Source organism: Mus caroli, unplaced genomic scaffold (assembly GCF_978045245.1).
Source record: "Mus caroli unplaced genomic scaffold, Mus_caroli_1 scaffold_34, whole genome shotgun sequence".
Taxonomy (NCBI): domain Eukaryota; kingdom Metazoa; phylum Chordata; class Mammalia; order Rodentia; family Muridae; genus Mus; species Mus caroli.
Window position 1 is genome coordinate 2,678,386 of NW_028227289.1, and position 21,095 is coordinate 2,699,480.

Below are 21,095 nucleotides of genomic sequence, written 5' to 3' on the forward strand. Positions count from 1 at the left end.
AAGCACTTTTTTTATCCTCTACACTGATCATTAAGAGCTGCATTAGTTTGACTATCTTCAGTGTCTTCTCTGTCAGAGAAGGATAGCATTGCACATACACATACACAGGCACACACACAGAGAGAGAGAGAGAGAGACAGACAGAGACAGACAGAGAGACAGAAAGAGAGTGACAGAGAGACAGAGAGACACAGAGAGAGACAGAAAGAGACAGAGAGAGAGACAGACAGAGAGAGACAGAGAGAGAGAGAGAGAGAACCTTTCTGAAGAGGATGTTCCTGCCACAGAGCCTCAGCTGTGATGCTCCCTATTTCTTCAGATGTCTAGCTCAGTCCTGTCCAAGAAACGCAAAGTGTCTGGACCTGACTCTAGTCTGGATTCTAGTTGGTCTCCTACCTATTCTGTGATGTTTGGCGTGCCCCCAGGGCCAACCAACGTGAGTATGACATTTGTAAGGATGGAAACAATCAGTGGGGGCTGGTGAAGTACCTCTGTCTTTCCACATGGCCCAGTCTCATTGCTATTTTATCTCCCCTGGAACTCTCTGCTCATCTTTAGGAAATGGACATAGATGAAAGCCTTTACTCCCGCCAGCTGTGAGTAGTACACAGGACGGGAGATGGAGATTGGGAGAAGGCACAGAGTGGGGAAGACACTAACCTAGAGTTCTTTGCTGACAGGTATGTACTTGGCCATGAGGCAATGAAGCATCTCCAGGCTTCCAGTGTACTGATATCAGGCCTGCAGGGTCTGGGTGTGGAAATTGCCAAGAATATCATCCTTGGTGGGGTCAAGGCTGTCACTCTCCATGACCAGGGCACTGCCCAGTGGGCTGATCTGTCTTCCCAGGTATCATCTCTTTTTGGCTTCTCCTTGTTTAGGCTCCAGCATGTGCACTGCATGTGTCTCAGTGCTATCTTCCTACCCCCTTTTCATAGTTCTGCCTACGTGAGGAAGATATTGGTAAAAACCGAGCTGAGATATCCCAACCACGCCTTGCTGAACTCAACAGTTACGTTCCTGTGTACAGCTACACTGGACCTCTAATTGAGGAGTTCCTTAGTGGTTTTCAGGTACCCTGGAGTATCCCATGCCTCCCGTCTTATCCTTCGAGGTTTGATGCCATTTAGGCTGGCACCTTGTGTCAGATCTGGTTCTGGAAAACTAGGAGATGTAGGTAGCAGGTAGAGCTCCCCAGAGGGGCAGGTTCTCTTGTAGAAAGGTGTGGTGTTATAGTGAGATCTGGATGGAGCACAGCACCTACATGGATAATTCTCCAGCCCTTGTACGAGTGAGTATAATGAGAGGAAACCCAGACTGGCTGGGTAGTCACTCTTGATAGATAGAACCTGGCTGTAGGTAGCCAGCTGTCTATTTTTACCAGATAAATGAACTTACCTGGTCTCCAGACCTTGCTTGTCTAGCACTGCTGTTATTCCTGTAGTTGGTAGTGTTTTTAAAAGCTGTTCTCTGTCCCTTGTTATATCTGACACCCATTGAGACTTGTGTGTCCATGTGACAAAAGGCTGTGCCAGCTGAGCCTGGGTGTTGGATTCTTCTCCCTCACTTCTGTCAGCTGTTTTATTCTCTCACTCCACCCCAAACCTGGGCCTATTGTTCTTTACAGGTAGTGGTTCTTACCAACACTCCTTTGGAATATCAGCTGCAGGTGGGTGAATTCTGCCATAGCCACGGAATCAAGCTGGTAGTAGCAGACACTCGGGGCCTAGTTGGATGAGTGCTTGCCTTTATCTGACTTCCACCAAACATAGGCCAAGAGACTCCCAAGCCTTCATGTCCTCCTCCACCAACCAGTTTTGAAATGATTTTTCTTTTCTTTTTTCCTGGGTGGTATGAACATCACCTGATCTGTCTCCGTACCTTGAGTGCTGGAAGGCCCTGTGCTTGGTCTAAAGCATCACTCCCTTTGCCTCCTTCCCTAGACAACTCTTCTGTGACTTTGGAGAGGAAATGATTCTCACTGATTCAAATGGGGAACAGCCACTCAGTGCCATGGTTTCAATGATCACTAAGGTAAGGAGGCCACTCCTATAGGTTCACATGCAGAGGATGTAGGCAGTAATTGTTTTGTTTTGATTTTTCCTTTCCTTTTCCTTTTATCTGACCCTCCTTTTTTTTTTTTTTTTTTTGGTTTTTCGAGACAGGGTTTCTCTGCGTAGCCCTGGCTGTCCTGGCACTCACTTTGTAGACCAGGCTGGCCTAGAACTCAGAAATCCGCCTGCCTCTGCCTCCCGAGTGCTGGGATTAAAGGCGTGCGCCACCACGCCCGGCTTGACCCTCCTTTTTTTTTCCCCCCCTCTGCTCTCCTTCCTTTCCCACCTTTCCTTTGTCTGGGGATTTCTTTTCTATCTTTATGCATTCCCTCACATTTCTTAAAATTCTTTTCCTTCTCCCCCTTTCCTTCCCTTACCCTGTCCCCACCCAACAATTGGACTTGGGATATGTCACTAAATAACCTAGTCAGTATCCTATCAGTGAGGGAAATTAAACACTACTTGCCTGCCCTTGAAATCTTGAGTTTTTCTTTTCTTTTTCTTTCTCTTTTTTTTTCTTTATCCTTTTCTTTTTCTCTTTCTCTTTTCTTTTTCTTTATTTTGGTGATGGTGTTTCTTTTGGTGTGTGTGTGTGTGTGTGTGTGTGTGTGTGTGTGTGTGTGTGTATGCCTGTTTGTTTTTCAGACATTTTTTTGGTGATGGTGTTTTCTTTTGGAGTGTATTTGTGTGTGTGTGTGTGTGTGTGTCTGTGTCTGTATGTGTCTCTGTGTGTGTTTGTGTCTGTGTGTGTCTCTGTGTGTGTCTGTGTGTGTGTGTCTCTGTGCGTCTCTGTGTGTGTGTGTGTGTCTGTGTGTGTGTGTGTGTGTGTGTGTTGTGTTTCAGACATTCTCCATAATGCTGCGAAGGCTAGGTTGGTTACATGGTAAACCTTCTGCCTCAGCTTCCAGGATGGTGCGAATATAAACATCCCACACTGAGGGAGGCTTAACTCTTAATCTTCTGTTTTCTTTTTCCCCAACCAGGAGAATCCAGGGATTGTCACCTGCTTGGAGGACTCCCGGCATGGATTTGAAAGTGGTGACTTCATCTCTTTCACAGAAGTTCAGGGCATGAATGAACTCAATGGCATTGCTCCCATAGAGATCAAAGTTCTGGGTACAGGAAGCCTTGGGAAGGAGGGGGAGAATTGGCTCTGTGATATGGGCTGCCTCAGAATCCAAGAGGTCACTCTGGAACTTTGCACAGCAGACTGGGCTGGTCTCCAACCAACTCATCTTAGTCCTCTTGCCTGAGTGCTGGGATTAAAGCCACCATGCCTTGATAGAGCAGGGCCTAACTTGTGTCTCCCACCTCAAGTGCACCATCCCTTTCTGTGACACTGGACTGATTCTTGAGTATGGTCAGGCACACCACTTATTCCTTGGTTCATTCCATTTTGACTCGCCCCCACCCCCTCCCTGCATTTTTGGTTTTATTTTAGACAATTAGATTTTCTCTTTTAAGCTCTAAAAGGACGGAGTGACTAGGTCCTTTCTAGTGTGTGTGATTGGTAAGCTGGTTTCTGGTAGACTATGGCTGGAAAGACGGCTCAGTTTGTAAGAGCCCTTTCTCTGTGAGTGTTATGGCCGAGTTTGAATTTAGAATAACCATTCAAAATGCTGTCATGCAGTCAGGAAGGCAGCCCATGGAGGTAACTGCTACACTGGGGGTTGGAGGAAGCACATAAAGATGGATCCTGATGGGGGCTCACCTCAGTCGTCCAAACTGCCTCATCGAGAAAATGTATGAAGACAGTGTGGTAGTGATGGAAGAGTTAAGGAGGGGAGTCTACAGTAATTTAAAACACAGCAGTTTGTGTGTGCAGTAGGCCAGTGAGTCCCAGCAAAGGTGTGAGATTAACCAAGCTTCTGTAGAGATGATATCCCTTAAATTAAGACACCTGCAGAAAACTAAATTGAGATGTGTGAGCTCAACCACAGTCAAAGTAGCATGATCTTTCATAATCTGTTTGAGAGAAGTGAGGTGCTTGTGAGTCTTACATATTTGATGCTGGCTTCATTCGTCTTAGCATGTTGAACTTTACTCCTGAAAGTTAACCCTGGTATCAACTCCTTTGTATTGTCCAGACTTGATCGAGTGTGAAGCTGAGTATTCAAGGTGATGCCTGTTTGCTAGGAAGTCTTTCTGCATCATGAGCTGACACTGATCAGTGATGTGAGGGGACCAAAGACCCCCCCCCTTTTTTTTGTATGTTTTGTATCCCTCCACCCTTGGGCTCTGTCAATATAACCTGTGTGTAAGAAAGGTGCCATTGTGGATGATGGCATGCACCTGTAATCCTAGCACTCAGGAGGGGGATGCAGGAGGATTAGAAGTGCAAGCCCAGCCTTAGTTATGGAGCAAGAGTCCAGACTGGGCTATGTGAATCCCTGTCTCCAAGTCACCAAACACATGAAAAAGAACCGCTTTTGTTTTCAACATGTACAGACTTTTTCTTCTCTATAGTCACTAAATATTAGTAACCTACTGAATATTAATATAGCAAGTCAGTTGGTAAACTTCTTGCTGTGCTTTCACAAGCTTCAGTGTTTGACCCCCAGAACTGTAAGAAAAGTAAGAAAAGTTAGGTCCTATGGCTTGTATCGTTACAGAGCTTGTGTAATGCTTCGGAGATAGAGACAAGTAGATTTCTTTTCTGTCTTGTGTATGTATTTTGTTTTTGGTTTTGTCTCTGTGTGTCTCTGTTTTGGGATATGTCTGAGAGCTGCAGACATTTGTGAGCTGCCCAGCATAGGTGCTGGGCACTTAACCAAGGAGAGCAAGAAGCACTCACTCTCAGGCACTGAATCAGATCTTGGACAGAGGAGACATCTGTTCCCTACCCCAGTTTGTTTTTCTGCATTGAAACAGAAGCCAGATGTGGTGTCAGCTTCCTACCACCCAGAGTCTGAAGCTGTATGAGTGAGACTGTGGGCATTTTGTTTGGTGTGGGTAGCCCTTGGCTAGCTTTGAACTCTGAATCCTCGTGAGTTGATTTCTGAAGGACTGGGATGAGAGTTGTGTACTGTACGCCTGTGCTTTTGATGGATATGCTTTGGTTTGTTTTCTTTTCCTTTGTGTGTGATTTTTGTTTGTTTTTTGTTTGGTTGCTTGCTTGGTTGTCCCTCTCTGAGTAGAGCTTGCAATGGAAAGAAAGCTGATGTGTCTTAGGCTTGGACTGTGAGGTTTTTGTACTTGATCTTGGGAGGGTGGCAAAGGCACAGATTAGACTGGCAGTCTTCTCCATCCTTTTCATCTTCCAGGTCCCTATACCTTTAGTATCTGTGATACCTCCAGCTTCTCTGAGTATATCCGTGGAGGCATTGTCAGTCAAGTGAAAGTACCTCGGAAGATCAGTTTTGTGAGTAGGTGGTGAGGGGCTGTGAGTAGAAGGACTCCTGCTTTTGAGATTTATAGGTTGTTCATATCTGGTCTCACGACACTCCATTATCCACAGAAACCCCTACTCGCCTCACTGGCAGAGCCAGAGTTTGTGGTCACAGATTTTGCTAAGTGCTGTCATCCTGCTCAGCTTCACATTGGCTTCCAGGCCCTGCATCAGTTCTGTACTCAGCACAGCAGGCCTCCTCGGCCCCATAATGAGGTAAATGAGTGGGAAGCCAGCCAGGAACCTCTGATTTGTCTGTTTCCAATACCTGTTCTTCCTCCAGTAGGGCCTGATAGGCTCTATCCAGGTTCCTTTTGTCCAACCAGGAGGATGCTGAGGAATTGGTGACCTTAGCCCAAGCTGTGAATGCTCAAGCTTTGCCAGCAGTCCAACAGGATTGCCTGGACATAGACCTTATCCGGAAGTTGGCCTATGTAGCAGCTGGGGATCTGGCACCCATAAATGCCTTCTTTGGTGGTTTGGCTGCCCAGGAGGTCATGAAGGTCAGCCCTAGCGGGGAAGGGTGTGGCTGCTGTGTGTTTCTGATGCCATCACTGCCTTTTAGTCCAGTTAGGCTACTGCTACTGACAGCCTTCTTTCCCCAGGCTTGTTCTGGAAAGTTTATGCCCATTAGGCAGTGGCTGTACTTTGATGCCCTTGAATGTCTCCTGGAGCACAGAGTGGCCTTCATGGAAGATAAGTGCCTGCCAGTAAGTCTGTGGGGGCAGTGGGAAACTTTGGGATCGTCTTGAGGAATGTGTCGCTCTAACCTGTCTGTACTCATTCACATAAATCCAGCGCCAGAACCGTTACGATGGGCAAGTGGCTGTATTTGGATCAGACCTACAAGAGAAGCTTGGCAAGCAGAAATACTTCCTGGTGATTGACACTAATGGCCTCTGTCCACCCTTTCTGAAAGGATCTCTCTTTCCCTGATCCTTTTGGGGAGGGGTCTTTTGGTTTTTCATGACCTGATTACATCACCTATTCTGTCTTGTGGTGGGTTGAGGAAAGGCTTCAGGTACCTCTTTTTCTTTCCCTCCTCTCAGTCACCCATAGGAATGTGCATCCCTGTGAATAGAATGTTTGTCACTACACGGTCTTGTGTTCGGTTGGTGTTTTCTTTTGGGAGTAAGGAGTGGTGGGTTAGCTTATGCCATCCCTGTTCACTCTGACCAACTTCTAGGTAGGCGCAGGCGCCATTGGGTGTGAGCTGCTCAAGAACTTTGCCATGATTGGCCTTGGCTGTGGGGAGGATGGAGAAATCACAGTTACAGACATGGACACCATTGAGAAGTCAAACCTGAACAGACAGTTTCTCTTCCGTCCCTGGGACATCACAGTGAGTAGGATGGCATGGCTTTCTTTCTCCTATTTGATTCTAACCTAAATGGCTCAGATATTTCTTCCCTCCCCTCCCATCCCCCTCTCCTCCCTTCCTTTTTTTTTTTCTCCCCCTTTAGTTCCCTCCTTTTTTCAGGCATTCAGGTGTGAGGTCAATAGATATTTTTCCCTGTCACAGTTTTTTCATTTGCCTGGTTTTCCCTCCCTACCTAAGCTTGGATGCTCGGGCATGGCAGATGTGACATTGTGAGATTGGTAATAGGGCATTCCCTACAGGTCAGTGTTTCCTTGATTGTCTTGTTGATAATTCATCTTTCCTTTACTTCGTTTTTCATCAAGCATCCTAGACTCTAGATTTAGAAAACATAAGGTAACAAAAGAAATGTTCCTGGCTTCCTCTAGTGGGAAGATTGGAGCAAGTGAGAAGCTTCCTGATTGCATTTTGGTGTCCTCCTCATGTAACACTGAGTCTGTAAGACTCAATAAGAAATTAAATGGCATCAAATACTGTTCCTCTCCCAGATTGCTCTGTTAGTGGAAAGGACAAATTCCTTCCATACGTTTAGGAAGCCAGTTCAGGGAAGCTGGGAAGCTGTTTTCCAGATAACTAGAATCTGATGACCAAAAAAAAAGGAAGAGAGCTGAGAGCCGCACATAGAGTATATGGACTACGACTACGACTACGACTACTACGACTACTACGACTACTACGACTACTACTACTACTACTACTACTACTACTACTACTACTACTACTACTACTACTACTACTAGTACAGTAGGATCCCACTCGTTCATACATGTACTTGGCATTGTATATATGCTTGTGTGTGCCTATATACACCTGTACTTGTGTGTACACAGACAGACAGACAGACAGACACATACACTCAGCTGTTTCATGAGAGTATGTAACCTAAAACATATTTATAAAGATGTGAGTATGGTCTGAGTCCTCAGGGGTATTCTGTACTGGAAGTATTTTTGCTGGTAAATGCTTATGCTTATCTCATCTGTTCTTGACATAGTGTGTTAAGTGGACTAACACTTTTAAATAATCTGCTTACGATTCTAACATAGGAAGTTGTGGTGCTTATGACCTACACTCCCAAAAGCTTTGGGAGACTCTTGTTTGACCATGACAGGCTACTGTTGCAGTAAGTGGCATATGGCTAATGTTAGAATCTCAAACGTGTAAGAGAAGTAAAGAGGAACTGAGAAGTAGCAATTGGAAAATGTCAGGAGGGTGCTTGTTTTCAGTGCTTATGAAGAAGGCTTTCTCCTAGGGAAATGGACCTTACCATGGTGAAACAGTAAAGGTGTGTGGGAAGACATTTGACCATGCAAAAGTAGTAGAAGCCTGAGGGAAGATAAGACATTCGGGTGTGTGGTATTTAAAGAACAGAGAGTTCAGGTGGAGGAAGCCACAACCCATGTATTCCAGAAGTGAAAGTAGAACCAGAGGAGTCTCAGTCTGTCTGTGGTTTTATTTGGGTTACTCTGGATGTCATTAATTGAAATTAGAGTAGCTGTTGGGCTATTCTGACCTTATTTCTTATTTTAACTCAAAATATTGTGTGGTGGCAAATTCCATTTATAATCCTGTTTTTTTTTTTAAAGATATATTTATTTTATATATTTGAGTACACTGTCAATGTCTCCAGACACAGCGGAAGAGGGCATTGGATCCCACTATGGATGATTGTGAGCCACCATGTATTTTTTGGAACTTGAACCCCAAGACCTCTGGCAGAACAGTCAGTGCTGTTAACTGCTGAGCCATCCCTCCAGCCCTTCCTTTATAATCCTTAAAGTAAAAGAAGACAGAATTTTATGAATTAGTAGAAATGTAGCTGTCATAAAAGAACATTCTAATGTCCTTTATAATATCTGTTGTGCCCAGCCAGATGGTATTGGCACTGTTTGAGCCTGGTTGGCTTTGAGCCTAACCCTTTATGAGATAAATCTTGGGATATCTCTGTGGACTTTGGTCACCTCGGTGTGTGGGAAACAGCTCTGTTTTTCATATTCCCACCCAGAAATTAAAGTCTGAGACTGCTGCTGCAGCAGTGCGTGACATAAATCCACACATCAGGATATTCAGCCACCAGAATCGAGTAGGCCCGGAGACAGAACACGTTTATGATGATGACTTCTTCCAAAAGCTGGATGGTGTGGCCAATGCCCTAGACAATGTGGATGCTCGTAAGTTTGGAGTTGAGTGAGGAGGGCAAGAGCAGGGTAGAGTGTATGTATGAGGATCTTGTATTCCTGTCTTGCCTTGGTTTTTCGAGACAGGGTTTCTCTCTGTAGCCTCTGCTCTCCTGGAACTCATTCTGTAGAGCAACCTGACCTGTGTTCCTGCCTTATGTAAGCTTGCCTGCTACTCATCTGCCATTTCTTCCCATCTCCCTAAAAGGATTATACGTGGACCGCCGTTGTGTTTACTATCGTAAGCCTCTGCTGGAATCAGGCACGCTGGGCACCAAGGGCAATGTGCAGGTGGTTGTTCCCTTCTTGACAGAATCTTACAGCTCAAGCCAGGACCCACCTGAGAAATCCATCCCCATCTGCACACTGAAGAACTTCCCTAATGCCATAGAGCACACCCTGCAGGTGATCAACCTTGGGAGGAATGGGAGGTGGTAGGTTTAGGTCCTCGAGCCTTTGCCAGTCTCCTGCTACAGATTTCTAGATTCTGAAGTGTTCTGGGTCCGGAACACGTCCCATGTCTTTATACCAATCATATGTATACCAGCCCACGTGTGTTATCTATGTATCATACATGGTTTCTTTGGAGTCATCCACTTCTGATTGACAGCACTCAAAATTGTACAAGTTCAAGCCAGGCAAAATCCCAACACAAAGAAGGGGAATTCCACACAAATTGACAGCTCTAACCAAGCTCAGAAAAGGAATAAACCTCCTCTACAATGGAATGTTAATGGCATATATCAACCACATTCCAGGGTAGGCTCCATGCCTAGAAGAAGGTGGCCAGGTGGACTTCAGGTTTTTTCTTGTGCACTTCTGTTTTGGTATTACTTGTCTTGCTCGTGGGTTTTTATTTCTTTATTTCTTTGGGGTTTTACTTGTTATAGAGTTTTCTTGAGAGATGGCATGTGAGTAAAGTGGCTGGGGAGTTTAGGAGGTTCTGGGAGGGGTTGGCAGAAGGAAAAAAATACAATCCAACTATATTGTATGGAAAACATTTTAAGTACAACAATTAACCTTAACCTTCTAGTTTTGAAAGAGTTAAAGAGAACCTATCAGTTGGACATGTGTCTGAAGAGTGAGAATGACCCATAAACGATGCTTTTTGCTACACAAATCAGCTATTGTTGTCTCTGCTGATTTCCTAATTTACCTGTAATAATGAGTGCATTTTTGGTGTGTTAAAATCTTACCCAAAGTGTTAAGTTAAACAGCTGGTTTTTCAGTGTGACTTCTGTCTGTGTTGTCAAGTACAAAATCTTGTGTGTCCTCTGGCTGAACAAAATGAATGCTCTACTGGACACTAAACCCAGAGCCTAGTTCTGCTTGTGTTCCTCCAGTTCAACGGGGCCCAGGGAGGTTGGGTGGGGGTTGTTTAGTTTCTGTTTGCTCCTCGGCTCATAGTGTCAGTATTTTGAGGCCATGCCAAGCAGGTGGAGATCAGGTAGGAATAGACTAGAGAGTTCCAACCAAATTCCTTTATCCTGTTTCTTGTTCCAGGTTATAAAATGTCTCTGAGTCTGTACAGCAGGCAGAGTAGCACAAAAGGTTTTAGAATGTGTTCGGTAACTTTGTAGGAGGAGACCTGTCTGGTCCTCAGATTCCTCATGTGCAAAATGTGCATTGAAGTAATACCTACCAGGGAGATTTTGTAAAGCACTTAGGCTGGATATGGGCTGTTCATATACTTTGGTAAAATTCTTAGCAGTGGGTTTGTAGTTGGCACCACACTCAGTCTTGCAGTCTGCATGTGCTCACACACTAACTTTGATGAGTGTAAATGCTAGCTAGTTACATCAGAGACTTGAAAACCAGCTGGCTACAGGGGAGTTTTATTCCACTGCAATAGGTCATAAAAGCAGGTAAGTATGTGTGAGAGTTAGAATTTAGAACCTGTATGGTCCAGTGTCTGTGTACATGCCCCAGACCATTTCTGCAGTGACCTCCTAGTTCTCAGAAACCTTGGAGGGGGGGGGGGGCAAACAAAACAACAGCAACAAAAACCAGAGAAATTCCTGTTGAGACCTGGGTGCTGTTCTGCTCAGTCTAAGAGTAACTGCCAATAGGTCATTGTTCTTTTAAGTGTGACTTCTTCCCTTCTCTCTCTTTCTTATAATCCAAACACATCACACCTGTATTGCCATGAACATTCCAGGTTCTCACACATACGTACTTGGCTGCAAATTATGACCTCTGGTCTGGAACACGTGGGTATCCTCATTGTACAGGTTAATGCAGTCTTCACCCAGAACAGTCTTTACTAACTGGTTGTCTCACATTATAATGTGTACAAGAACTTTTTTTGTTTTGGTTTTGGTTTGTTTGTTTGGCCGTTGCTGACATGCATTTGTTTGCTCTGTCTGTAGTGGGCTCGGGATGAGTTTGAAGGGCTCTTCAAGCAGTCAGCTGAAAACGTTAACCAATACCTCATGTAAGTAACAGACAAACCAACAGCCAACAGAAGCCAATCAACAAAGGCGTCCTTGTCTGCTCTCCTCAAGGCACATCCTTGGTAGATGCTTTGGATAACTAATGGTTGATTGAGCCTTTTGCTGGTGGAGGGTGATGGGAAATGGTCAGGAATGACATTTTCCCTGGAGAAAGAAGGCTTGCCCAGAAACCTTACTTCTAGGCCTCTGAAGTAATCCAGGTCTTTGTATTGGATAGGGACCCCAAGTTCATGGAGCGGACACTGCAGCTAGCCGGCACCCAGCCTTTGGAAGTACTGGAGGCCATACACTGCAGCCTGGTCCTGCAGAGGCCACAGACTTGGGCTGACTGTGTGACTTGGGCCTACCAGCACTGGCACACCCAGTATTCTCACAACATCCAGCAGTTGCTGCACAACTACCCTCCAACTCAGGTATTACATACTCGGTGGATGTATTTGGCTGAGCACATTTCCAGGAAATTGGATGCTTACTATCCTCTCTCTGGACATGGCTTCTTCCAGGCAGTCTAGCTGCCACAGGCACCTCAAGGCAAGGTGTAGGCCAGGACTTGGTGCAAGGATTTGTGTTTTCCTCCTTCTGTCAGCCAGGCAAGGGGCTTAGTTTCCTTCCCAGCTGCACCTGTGGGCTGAGCCACTGCTGAGTTCTCTTTGAGGGCTGTAGTTGTGAGAAGTTTTATAGTTAAGCATGAAGTAGGTTCAAGTCCCAGGTGTGTTGGACACTGGTTCGTGACATGCCTAAGGTCTTGGTAAGCCGTATCTGTGAAGTAGGGGTGGCTTGTGGGCATTTAGAAAGGACTAACTTTCATTTCTTAATATTGCCTCATATAAATTGGTAAGTTGAACTTGCCATGTGTTTGACTCATTGTGAATTTCCCAAGAATGGTGAACCTAGGCTTCTTGGCCTGAGGACTGCCTGAGAGTGCTTCTCCCTCTGTCCTCTTCATACCTTTGCATTCTCCTAGCTTACGAGCTCTGGAGCACTTTTTTGGTCAGGACCAAAACGCTGTCCGCATCCTCTCATCTTTGACATAAACAATGTAAGTGTCCTTGGGATCTCCCAGGTGGGTATGTGGGGAGTGGGTCTCTCCACTCTTAACCTGTGGCTGTTAAGCTGACTTTCCTTTGCCATGGCTTTCTTTCAGCCCCTGCATCTGGATTATGTGATGGCTGCTGCCAACCTGTTTGCTCAGACATACGGACTAGGAGGGTCCCAGGACTGGGCTGTTGTGGCCAACCTCCTGCAGTCTCTGCCGGTCCCCAAGTTTGCTCCCAAGTCTGGCATCAGGATCCATGTTTCTGAGCAGGAGCTGCAGAGTACCAGTGCCACCACTATCGGTGAGAATGCTTCACCATTTGTTCAGGGATCATCTGTTTGTATTCTGTCCCACTCAGCCTTCCCTCTGGTGTTTGCCACTGGCCAGGATTTTCACTGTATTCCTGAGATTTACCTAGTCTGTGCTTAAGGGTTGATGGGTGGAAAAACAAAACCTCTGTATCTCATTTCTCTGCAATATGGACTTAATGGAAATGGTTCATTGTCTTCCTTGTCTGATGACTTTGTCGAATTCTCCTTCTTGTTTCTTCTCAATTTATGTACTTTTCATGCAAAAAGAACCGGACTGCTCCCTGCCCTCTGGGTGTCTTGATACCTTTGCTGTTTTGTCTCCTTGGTAACAGGTCGCCTCTATTCTCCCTCTGTGTTCCTGTCCTCTCTGTATCTGCTTAAAGCACACCTCGATTTTTGCACTCTGTGTCACACACTCTGTTTTCTCTTCTGATCTCCCTGAGGAATCTGTTCTCTTGTAAAAATCTCCCAAGTTGATACAGTTCCTCAGTTTGCCTTTCAGAGAGTAGTTGTGTCCTCATGAGTGAGATTTGACCAACAATCTTCCTTTGAGACTTTCCCCTCCTTCATTCACTGTTTGTTCATAACAGTGTGTCTCTCCCCTCTCCCGACTTGCTTGCCATTTCTTTCCATTAACTAGATTCTATCTTCCTGTGAACTTAATCTAAATCACTTTGCTCAGCTCCATCGTCTTCATCTTACAAAACTAAACTCCTGTGGCCCTTGAACAACTTCTCCCATTCTCTACCACCTCACCATCCTTGAAAACCTTTGTCTACCTTTTTTTGTTTGAATCTTTTGACCACTAGCTGTATCATATTAGTGGATCCACAGGGAAGCAAACTCAAAGCAGAGATTTCTTCCTGTGTCCCATTTACTTTATCTACTTTATTTAGTGTAATGGTTGTATATTAATATAGTCCTACAATTTTCTCCCCTTTTTACAGCTTCTGCATTTGTCTCTTAACTTATTGGTGGGTAATTGAGTTGCTTCCATCTTTCATGGTGTGTGAATATGCTGCTTCCTTGTTGTGAGGTTTTCATCTTTGTTACTCAGGACCTCCAGGTCTTCATGTGTTTGTATTCCTCACCCCTACTTCCCTGTGCCCTTTGGGCAGGGAAGTGTTTTCTCTCCTCGACTCCCCTTCCCTTACACCTTCCAGGATGCCTCTCCCTTTCAAATACTTTTACATAAACACCACTTCCCAGTCCAGATTTCACCTTGGGCAGTGCAGTGGGTTCACCAGAGACCATGGTGTCCTTTCTGCAGATGACAGCCACCTGGAGGAACTCAAGACTGCACTTCCTACTCCAGACAAGATGCTTGGATTCAAGATGTACCCCATTGAGTTTGAGAAGGTATTTGGTGTGGGGTAGCTGGGATGGTTAGGAAGGTGGGCGCAGGTGCCTAGCATAGGCTTTTGTCAAGATTGTAGGCCTGCAGTGGTCTCCTTCTGTTTAAAAGAGAACTTTCTTTGATGAAGGGTGAGAGCTACACCTGTGCACCTAAGAGTTGAAACTTAGAATGCAGTTAGGAATTTGGCTGGCTTAATAAAGTGGGATTAAGCAGTTCTTCTCTAAGATTCATTAATTCACTAGTCCTGAGACTTGGCTAGGACCCTAGTACCTACCTTGATTTCCACAAACCACAGGTGGTCAGGACAGTATTGTTCACTATGTTCAGTGGATACATCTACAACACAATTAACTGCTCCTCAGACTTGGGAAGAAAAGGTGGAAAAACGTAAGAGCAAGGGGATTTAAAAAAACTTGGTGATTGTAGATTGTATCTCCTATAAATGACAAGAAACAAGACTTGAACAAAGGCAGCACCAGCAGGAGTTTGTTTGTTTTTCCTATTTAAAACTGTTTTTAAATTTAAGTATACGTTGAGCATATTCTTCTCCTTCCCCAAGTCCTTCTAGATCATCATCCCCTCCCTACCCACCAAACTTTAAGTTCTTTCTCAAAATCAATCAAAAACCTAGTACAACAGGACTTTCTGAAACCAAGAAAAGAAAACAACACCAGACTCTTAATTTTTTGATATTATTTTATTTATTGACATTTCAAATGTTGTCCCCTTCCCAGTTTCCCTCCACAAACCCTCACATCCCATCCCCTCTCTCCTCTGCCTCTATGAGGGTGCTCACCCACTCAACCACTCCTGCCTCACCACCCTAGCATCCCCCATGCTGGGGTATGGAGCCTCCACAGTACCAAGGGCCTTCTGTCCCATTGATGTCAGATAAGGCAGGCTTCTGCTACATACATAGCTGGAGCTGTGAGTCCCTCCATGTGTAATCTTTGGGCAGTGGTTTAGTCCCTGTGTGCTCTAGGGTGGGGGCTTGGGGGGGCAGTTATTAGATATTGTTGTTCTTCCTATGGGGTTACAATACCCTTCAGCTCCTTCAGTCCTTCCCCTAACTCTTCCATTTGGGGTCCCCGTGCTCAGTCTGATGGCTGTCTGCTAGTATTTTCATATCTACTGGTCCAGCTCTGGCAGAGCATCTCAGGGGACAGCTAGACCACGTTTACTGTCAGCAAGCACTTCTTGGCATCAGCAATAGTGTCTGGGTTTGGTGTCTGCAGATGGCATGGATCCCTATGTGGGGCAGTCTCTGGATGGCCTTTCCTTCAGTCTCTGCTCCGCTCTTTATGCATTTCCTTTAGACAGGAACCATTCTTGGATAAATTTTTTTAGATAGTTAGGTGGTACCGTCCCTCAACCGATGCACTGAATATAATCTGTACTGGTTCTGTCACCCCTTTGTTGGGTATTTCCACTAATGTCATCCTTGTTTGGTCCTGGGCACCTAACACTTCCCTGGGAACTGCAAGTCCATCCCCTACTAAGTGCTACACATCTCCCTTGCCTCTCTCCTTTCTGTCTCCTGCCACTCCAGCAGAGCTCCTTTGCTCACACCACACTGGCCACAATAGACATGTGTTCTGCCCATGCTCAAAAGCAGCCCTCCTACTTTATCTAGGGAGCTGGTAATTTGTTGTTTCACCATACTGTGTCAACAGTGTCCTCTCTCTCAACCTCTCTTTCCTGACAGTTTGATTTTTTTTCCTTCTCCGATACTACTGCTGCTGCCCCTGCTGCTGCTGCTGCCTCTACTTCTACTACTACTACTACTACTACTACTTCTACTACTACTACTACTACTACTACTACTACTTTACTACTTTTCTTTTAAAAAAGATTAATTTATTATTATACGTACACTGTAGCTGTCTTCAGACATGCCAGAAGAGGGCATCAGATCTCAGTTTGGGTGTTTGTGAGCCACCATAGGGTTGCTGGGATTTGAACTCAGGACCTTTGTAAGAGCAGTCAGTGCTTCTACCCTCTGAGCCATCTCACCAGCCCCCTAGATCTTTTCTACAGGCTTTCACTTTTCCTCTGTGGACCAGACTCAGAGTACTCTAATTAATCTGGATGTTAAGAGCTTTAGGGAGGAAGCTACCTCACACAAGGAATGTCACCTTGCCTGAGCTATGTTTTGACTTTTTTTGTACAAAAGCCCTAATTGAAGCTTGAGTCCTCTGCCCAGTGACTCTTTGCTGTTGATTAAAAATGTTTTTAAGACAGCATTTATGTTGCCTAGGGTGACTTGAACTTAGGGTCATTCTGTCTCTGTGCCTGTATGCTGGGATTACAAGAATGCAGTACTGTGACTGCTGTGGGCTCATAAGAAGACTGATAGATTTCTTTTAGAGGGAGATTGGGTGAGCAGCACCATCTCTTTTCCCGGTAGGTCTTGATGATCGCATTAGATTGTCCTTGCTGACATTGACATTGCCCAAGCTGGTAGTGCAGCCTGTGGTGCCATGTTACCTGTCAGTGCTGGTCATCATCAGGAGCTTCTTGGAAAAACTCTTATCAAAATAAAACATCACCCCCACAAAAATCTGTCTACTTCATTATGTATTGGCTAAGTCCCTTAAATGTAGATTAGTCCTAGTTCTTCCTCCTAGCCCCATGCTCCCTTAAATGAGACTCAGACAGATGCAAAATATATTTACAGATATTTTGGCTGTATAGCTAGGCTCGTCTCTGACAGGACTTAACTCAATATAACCATTTATTTTAGTCTACATTCTGCCACAGGGCTGGCTTTACCATGTGTTGGCCAGCCCAGGACGAATCTCCTGTGCCTGGCTCTATCCCAGTATTCTTTCTGCCTCCTGCATGCCCCCCTTCTATTCTATCCTTTCCTGTAGAGTCCATAGGATTTTTAATTGACAGGTATATACTGCTTTACTCTCTGAGTTCCTATGAGCTTTGCTCAGGCGACTTACAAGGCCTTGTCCTCCTGGTGTCCTCCATCCCCTCACTCTCTCTGCCTCCTTTTCCAGAAGATGTCCTGAAATGAGAAGGGATGGATTTCAGGGTGGCATCCCATTTAGGGATGGATTTCCAAGGTCTCTCCAACCTTTGCATGATGTCTGGCTGTGGGTCTGTCTCTATATTCCCATCTGCTTCAGGAGGACACTTCTCTGATGGTGGTTGAATAAGACACTGATCCCGAAACATAGAAGAGTATTAATCACCAGGAGTCACTCTGTCATTGTGGTATCATTTTTCTTTCTTCTGTCTTTGCTCAGACTGGTATCATTTGATTTTACATTAGATCCCTGGAATATCGCAGGTTCTTGTTCACCCAAGCAGTATTGGGTATGGATCCACCCCGTGTTGAGAGTCTTAAGTCAGATCAAGTATTGCTTGATTACTCCCACAAGCTTTATACCAGGGTTTTCCTAGTATGTATTGCAGGCAGAACTCTGTTGCAGATAAAAGTTTTGTGGCTGGCTTGGTGTTTATGCTTTTCTGTTGACAGCATGCAGAGCAACTTCCTGTACCAAAGACTCAGGAATCCTGTAGGGGTGAAGGTTTTGAGTAGGCATCTCCATGTGCAGTGGGTTGGGTAGGTGTTGTCTTCAGCTCTGGGGTCTTGCTCTCAGTTTGTGGAGAGCAGCCTATAGTCTTTGCAACAGCCTTGGTTATTTGAGGATTCCCATGGGACTCCTTAGGGCTGTGTAACTCAATTAGATGGAACCCATTCCCAGTAAAGGAGGCTTCCTTTGTGACAAGAGCTGGCTAGTGGGGGGACTATATCATTAAAACCCCTGTGCATGTGTTTGGTAAATGTGTGCACACACATGGGTGTGTGTGTGTGTGTGTGTGTGTGTGTGTGTGTGTGTGTGTGTGTGTGTGTATAAAAATGTGTCTTATGTGTATGTCTGTGTACATGTGGGTGTACTTGTGTGTATGTGTGTGTGCGTATGGGTGTATTTGTGTGTGTGCATGAGCACACAAGAGAGCTTACATTTTAGGAAGTTTCTACTTTATTAGTTTTCTGAATTCCCCTCACATCGCCATAATTTTAATGGCCTCACCCCTTATTCTTTCTTCAGTTTGTTTATCACACTTATTCCCTGCACTAGCCTAGCCTAGTGGACCTACATCCCTAGCCCAAGTACGGATGAAGCCTACTTGATCATGGTGGACAAACTGGGGCCCTGATAGGTGTGGGGGACTGGGGTTTCCAGGTAAAATGTGTATCTTAGTATCTGGACCTGAGACACAGGAACTGGAATGGGCTTGGGGTTATGAGAGGGAGGGAAAACAGGATGTTTGACTAGGAGCTGATAAGTCATTGCCATGGTTATGGGGACAGAGACTTAGCAGAGACCACAGCATGCAGGTCTACTAAAGAGCTTCCATGCTTCTGGTTTCCCAGGGAAGGCTTGCTGAAATTAGGGGATAGAACAAAGCAATTAGGAGAGTTAAGAGTGGAACATCTGTGGGATCTTTAGAGATGAAGTGTGGTGGGAATCTGCCAGAGGTAGTCTGGTCTAGAGCTAGGGATGAGGCTTGTGGATTTGATTTGAAGGAGCTGAGGGGAGAGTGTGGGGACTATGGGGGATGGGGAGAGATCTGGTTAAAGTTAGCCTGCCTGTTTTCTGGATCAGCATGGCCTGTAGTTTCCCAGAGAGGGCCTCCTGTAGTTCAGATCTGTGACAAATCAAGGAATGTGTGGAGGGAGACTAGGAGGGAAAGATCTGTGGGGTCCACTAGAGATGAATGGGGAGGCTGCTATAGGTATTCTGCTCCAGAGCGGGAGATTAGACTTGGAGGATCAGAAGGAGAGTGAAGGTCTGCAGTTAGCCTACCTGCTTTGCTGAGTGGTTTGTGAGTTCCCAGGGTCCCAGTAGACACATAATAAGGGGAGGAGTGGGACAGGTATTATTGGAATCCACCCATAGACAGAGAACTACAGGCAACTAAGGAAGTTATTTAGGTAGGAGAAATACTCTTCCCCAGTGTTGAGTCTCCTAATTGTTGTCTCCTAATTGTTGTCATCCCTGAAATCATGGAGTACAAGTAGTGCTCACAGGCTGAGTAGGTTCTATTAAGGTTTTATGTTTAGGTATTAAGCCAGACAAGGCCATGGCTTTTAAAAGGAAAGCAGGGGGAAGGAGGGAAGGTTAGAATTGTAATAATTATGTTTGACTTAAAACAACAACAACAAAATTGAAAATACCTGCATGCATTTACTTCAAATGGTCATCAGAGTTAACACAGTACATAGTTGGGGGAGACACTGGGATCCTAAGTAGACATTCACTCTCTTAATTCTCCTCTCCAAAACAAACAAACAAACAAAAGGATGACGACAGCAACTTTCACATGGATTTCATTGTGGCAGCATCCAACCTCTGAGCCGAAAACTATGGCATTTCCCCAGCAGACCGGCACAAGGTAATAGGAGTCTGTGATGTACCACTGACCCTTGCCCAAGCTGATTTTCCTTCATTTGGGCCTTTGTAGAACCCTACTTCCTCCTAAACAGTAATCCCTGGTGGTCACTGTCTGTCTTACAGAGCAAACTGATTGCAGGCAAGATCATCCCAGCCATTGCAACCACCACATCTGCTATAGTTGGTCTTGTGTGTCTGGAGCTGTACAAGGTGGTTCAGGGCCACCAACAACTGGAGTCTTACAAAAACAGTTTTATCAACTTGGCTCTGCCTTTGTTTAGCTTCTCTGCACCTCTGGCTCCAGCATGTCATCAGGTATGGGACCTCCAAGAATAGGAAATTTTGATGTTACCATTCAGGGATGCTGAGTACATCAATACAGTGTGTTTGTGTGTGCTCTGTGAGTGTCTGTGTGCCCGTGCGTGCCTTTGTGCATGGGTGTGGGGGGTGGGGAGCAGTTTGCTTCTCAGCAGATAAGGTGTTACATCACTAAGATATATTTTGAATACCTGTGTTCATTCATCAAACGCATGGACAACATAATTGTAGTACTGGCTCAGGTATTGCTAGAATGTGAGATTCTGTGTCAACGAAGCAGGAAAGAAAAAAAAAAGCAGGAAGGGTGCTGACATAAACAGTTCATGGAGAGCTAAGAGGGATGTTAAATGAGGGAAAGGGAAACCAGGGACTTAGCAGTGCGTACGTATCCTTTTCTTTGCAAAGACTCAAGCTGCCTAATCATGGTTAGGTAATGCCACAAGTGTGTTTTTGATTATTGAGCTGTGGTTAATGCACTTGTAATATGTTAAGAACATTTGGGGTAGTCCCCTCTTAGCACTTACCTTTGTCCCCTAGTACTATGATCAAGAGTGGACATTGTGGGATCGCTTTGATGTGCAGGGACTGCAACCTAGCGGTGAGGAGATGACCCTGCAGCAGTTTCTAGACTACTTTAAGGTAGAGCTCCTTCCTGTGTGAACTCCCCCTTTTTGGGGTCTGCCCACTCGCCACTCCTATCTCTTCTAACCTCTGCAGACAGAGCACAAGCTGGAAATCATCAGGCTGTCCTAGGGTGTGTCCATGCTCTATTCTGTCTTTATGCCAGACAGCAAGCTCAAGGAACGGTTGGATCAGCCGTGAGTTAGCCTCTGGGCTGATGGGAGTGTAAGCCTTGGATGGGATTCTCAACAACCCAGTGTGGTTCCCCATTCTTTTTCTACAATCTGCTGCCACATTTCCTTCAATGTTTGGTTGCTTCCTTCTTAAGTCTGCTCTTTGATTTCAGGATGACAGAGATCGTGAGCTGTGTGTCAAAGCAAAAACTGAGACATCATGTGAAGTCCCTTGTGTTTGAGCTGTGCTGCAACAGTGACAGTGGAGACGACATAGAGGTTCCTTATGTACGATACATCATCCGCTGATCTCTTACTGACTCAGTTCTTTCAGATCTCTCAGTCTATATCAGAACCTTTCTAGTTATGATGAAATGTCAATTTAAACCTCTTTGTTCCTAAGAACTTTTCTTAG

At 45.2% G+C, this 21,095-nt stretch overlaps 1 pseudogene; it reads left to right on the forward strand.

Annotated features, from left to right (window-relative positions):
- The first annotated feature begins 319 nt into the window (after positions 1 to 319).
- On the forward strand, positions 320 to 21,062 carry LOC146999859 (ubiquitin-like modifier-activating enzyme 1 Y; annotated as a pseudogene).
- The last annotated feature ends 33 nt before the right edge of the window (positions 21,063 to 21,095 follow it).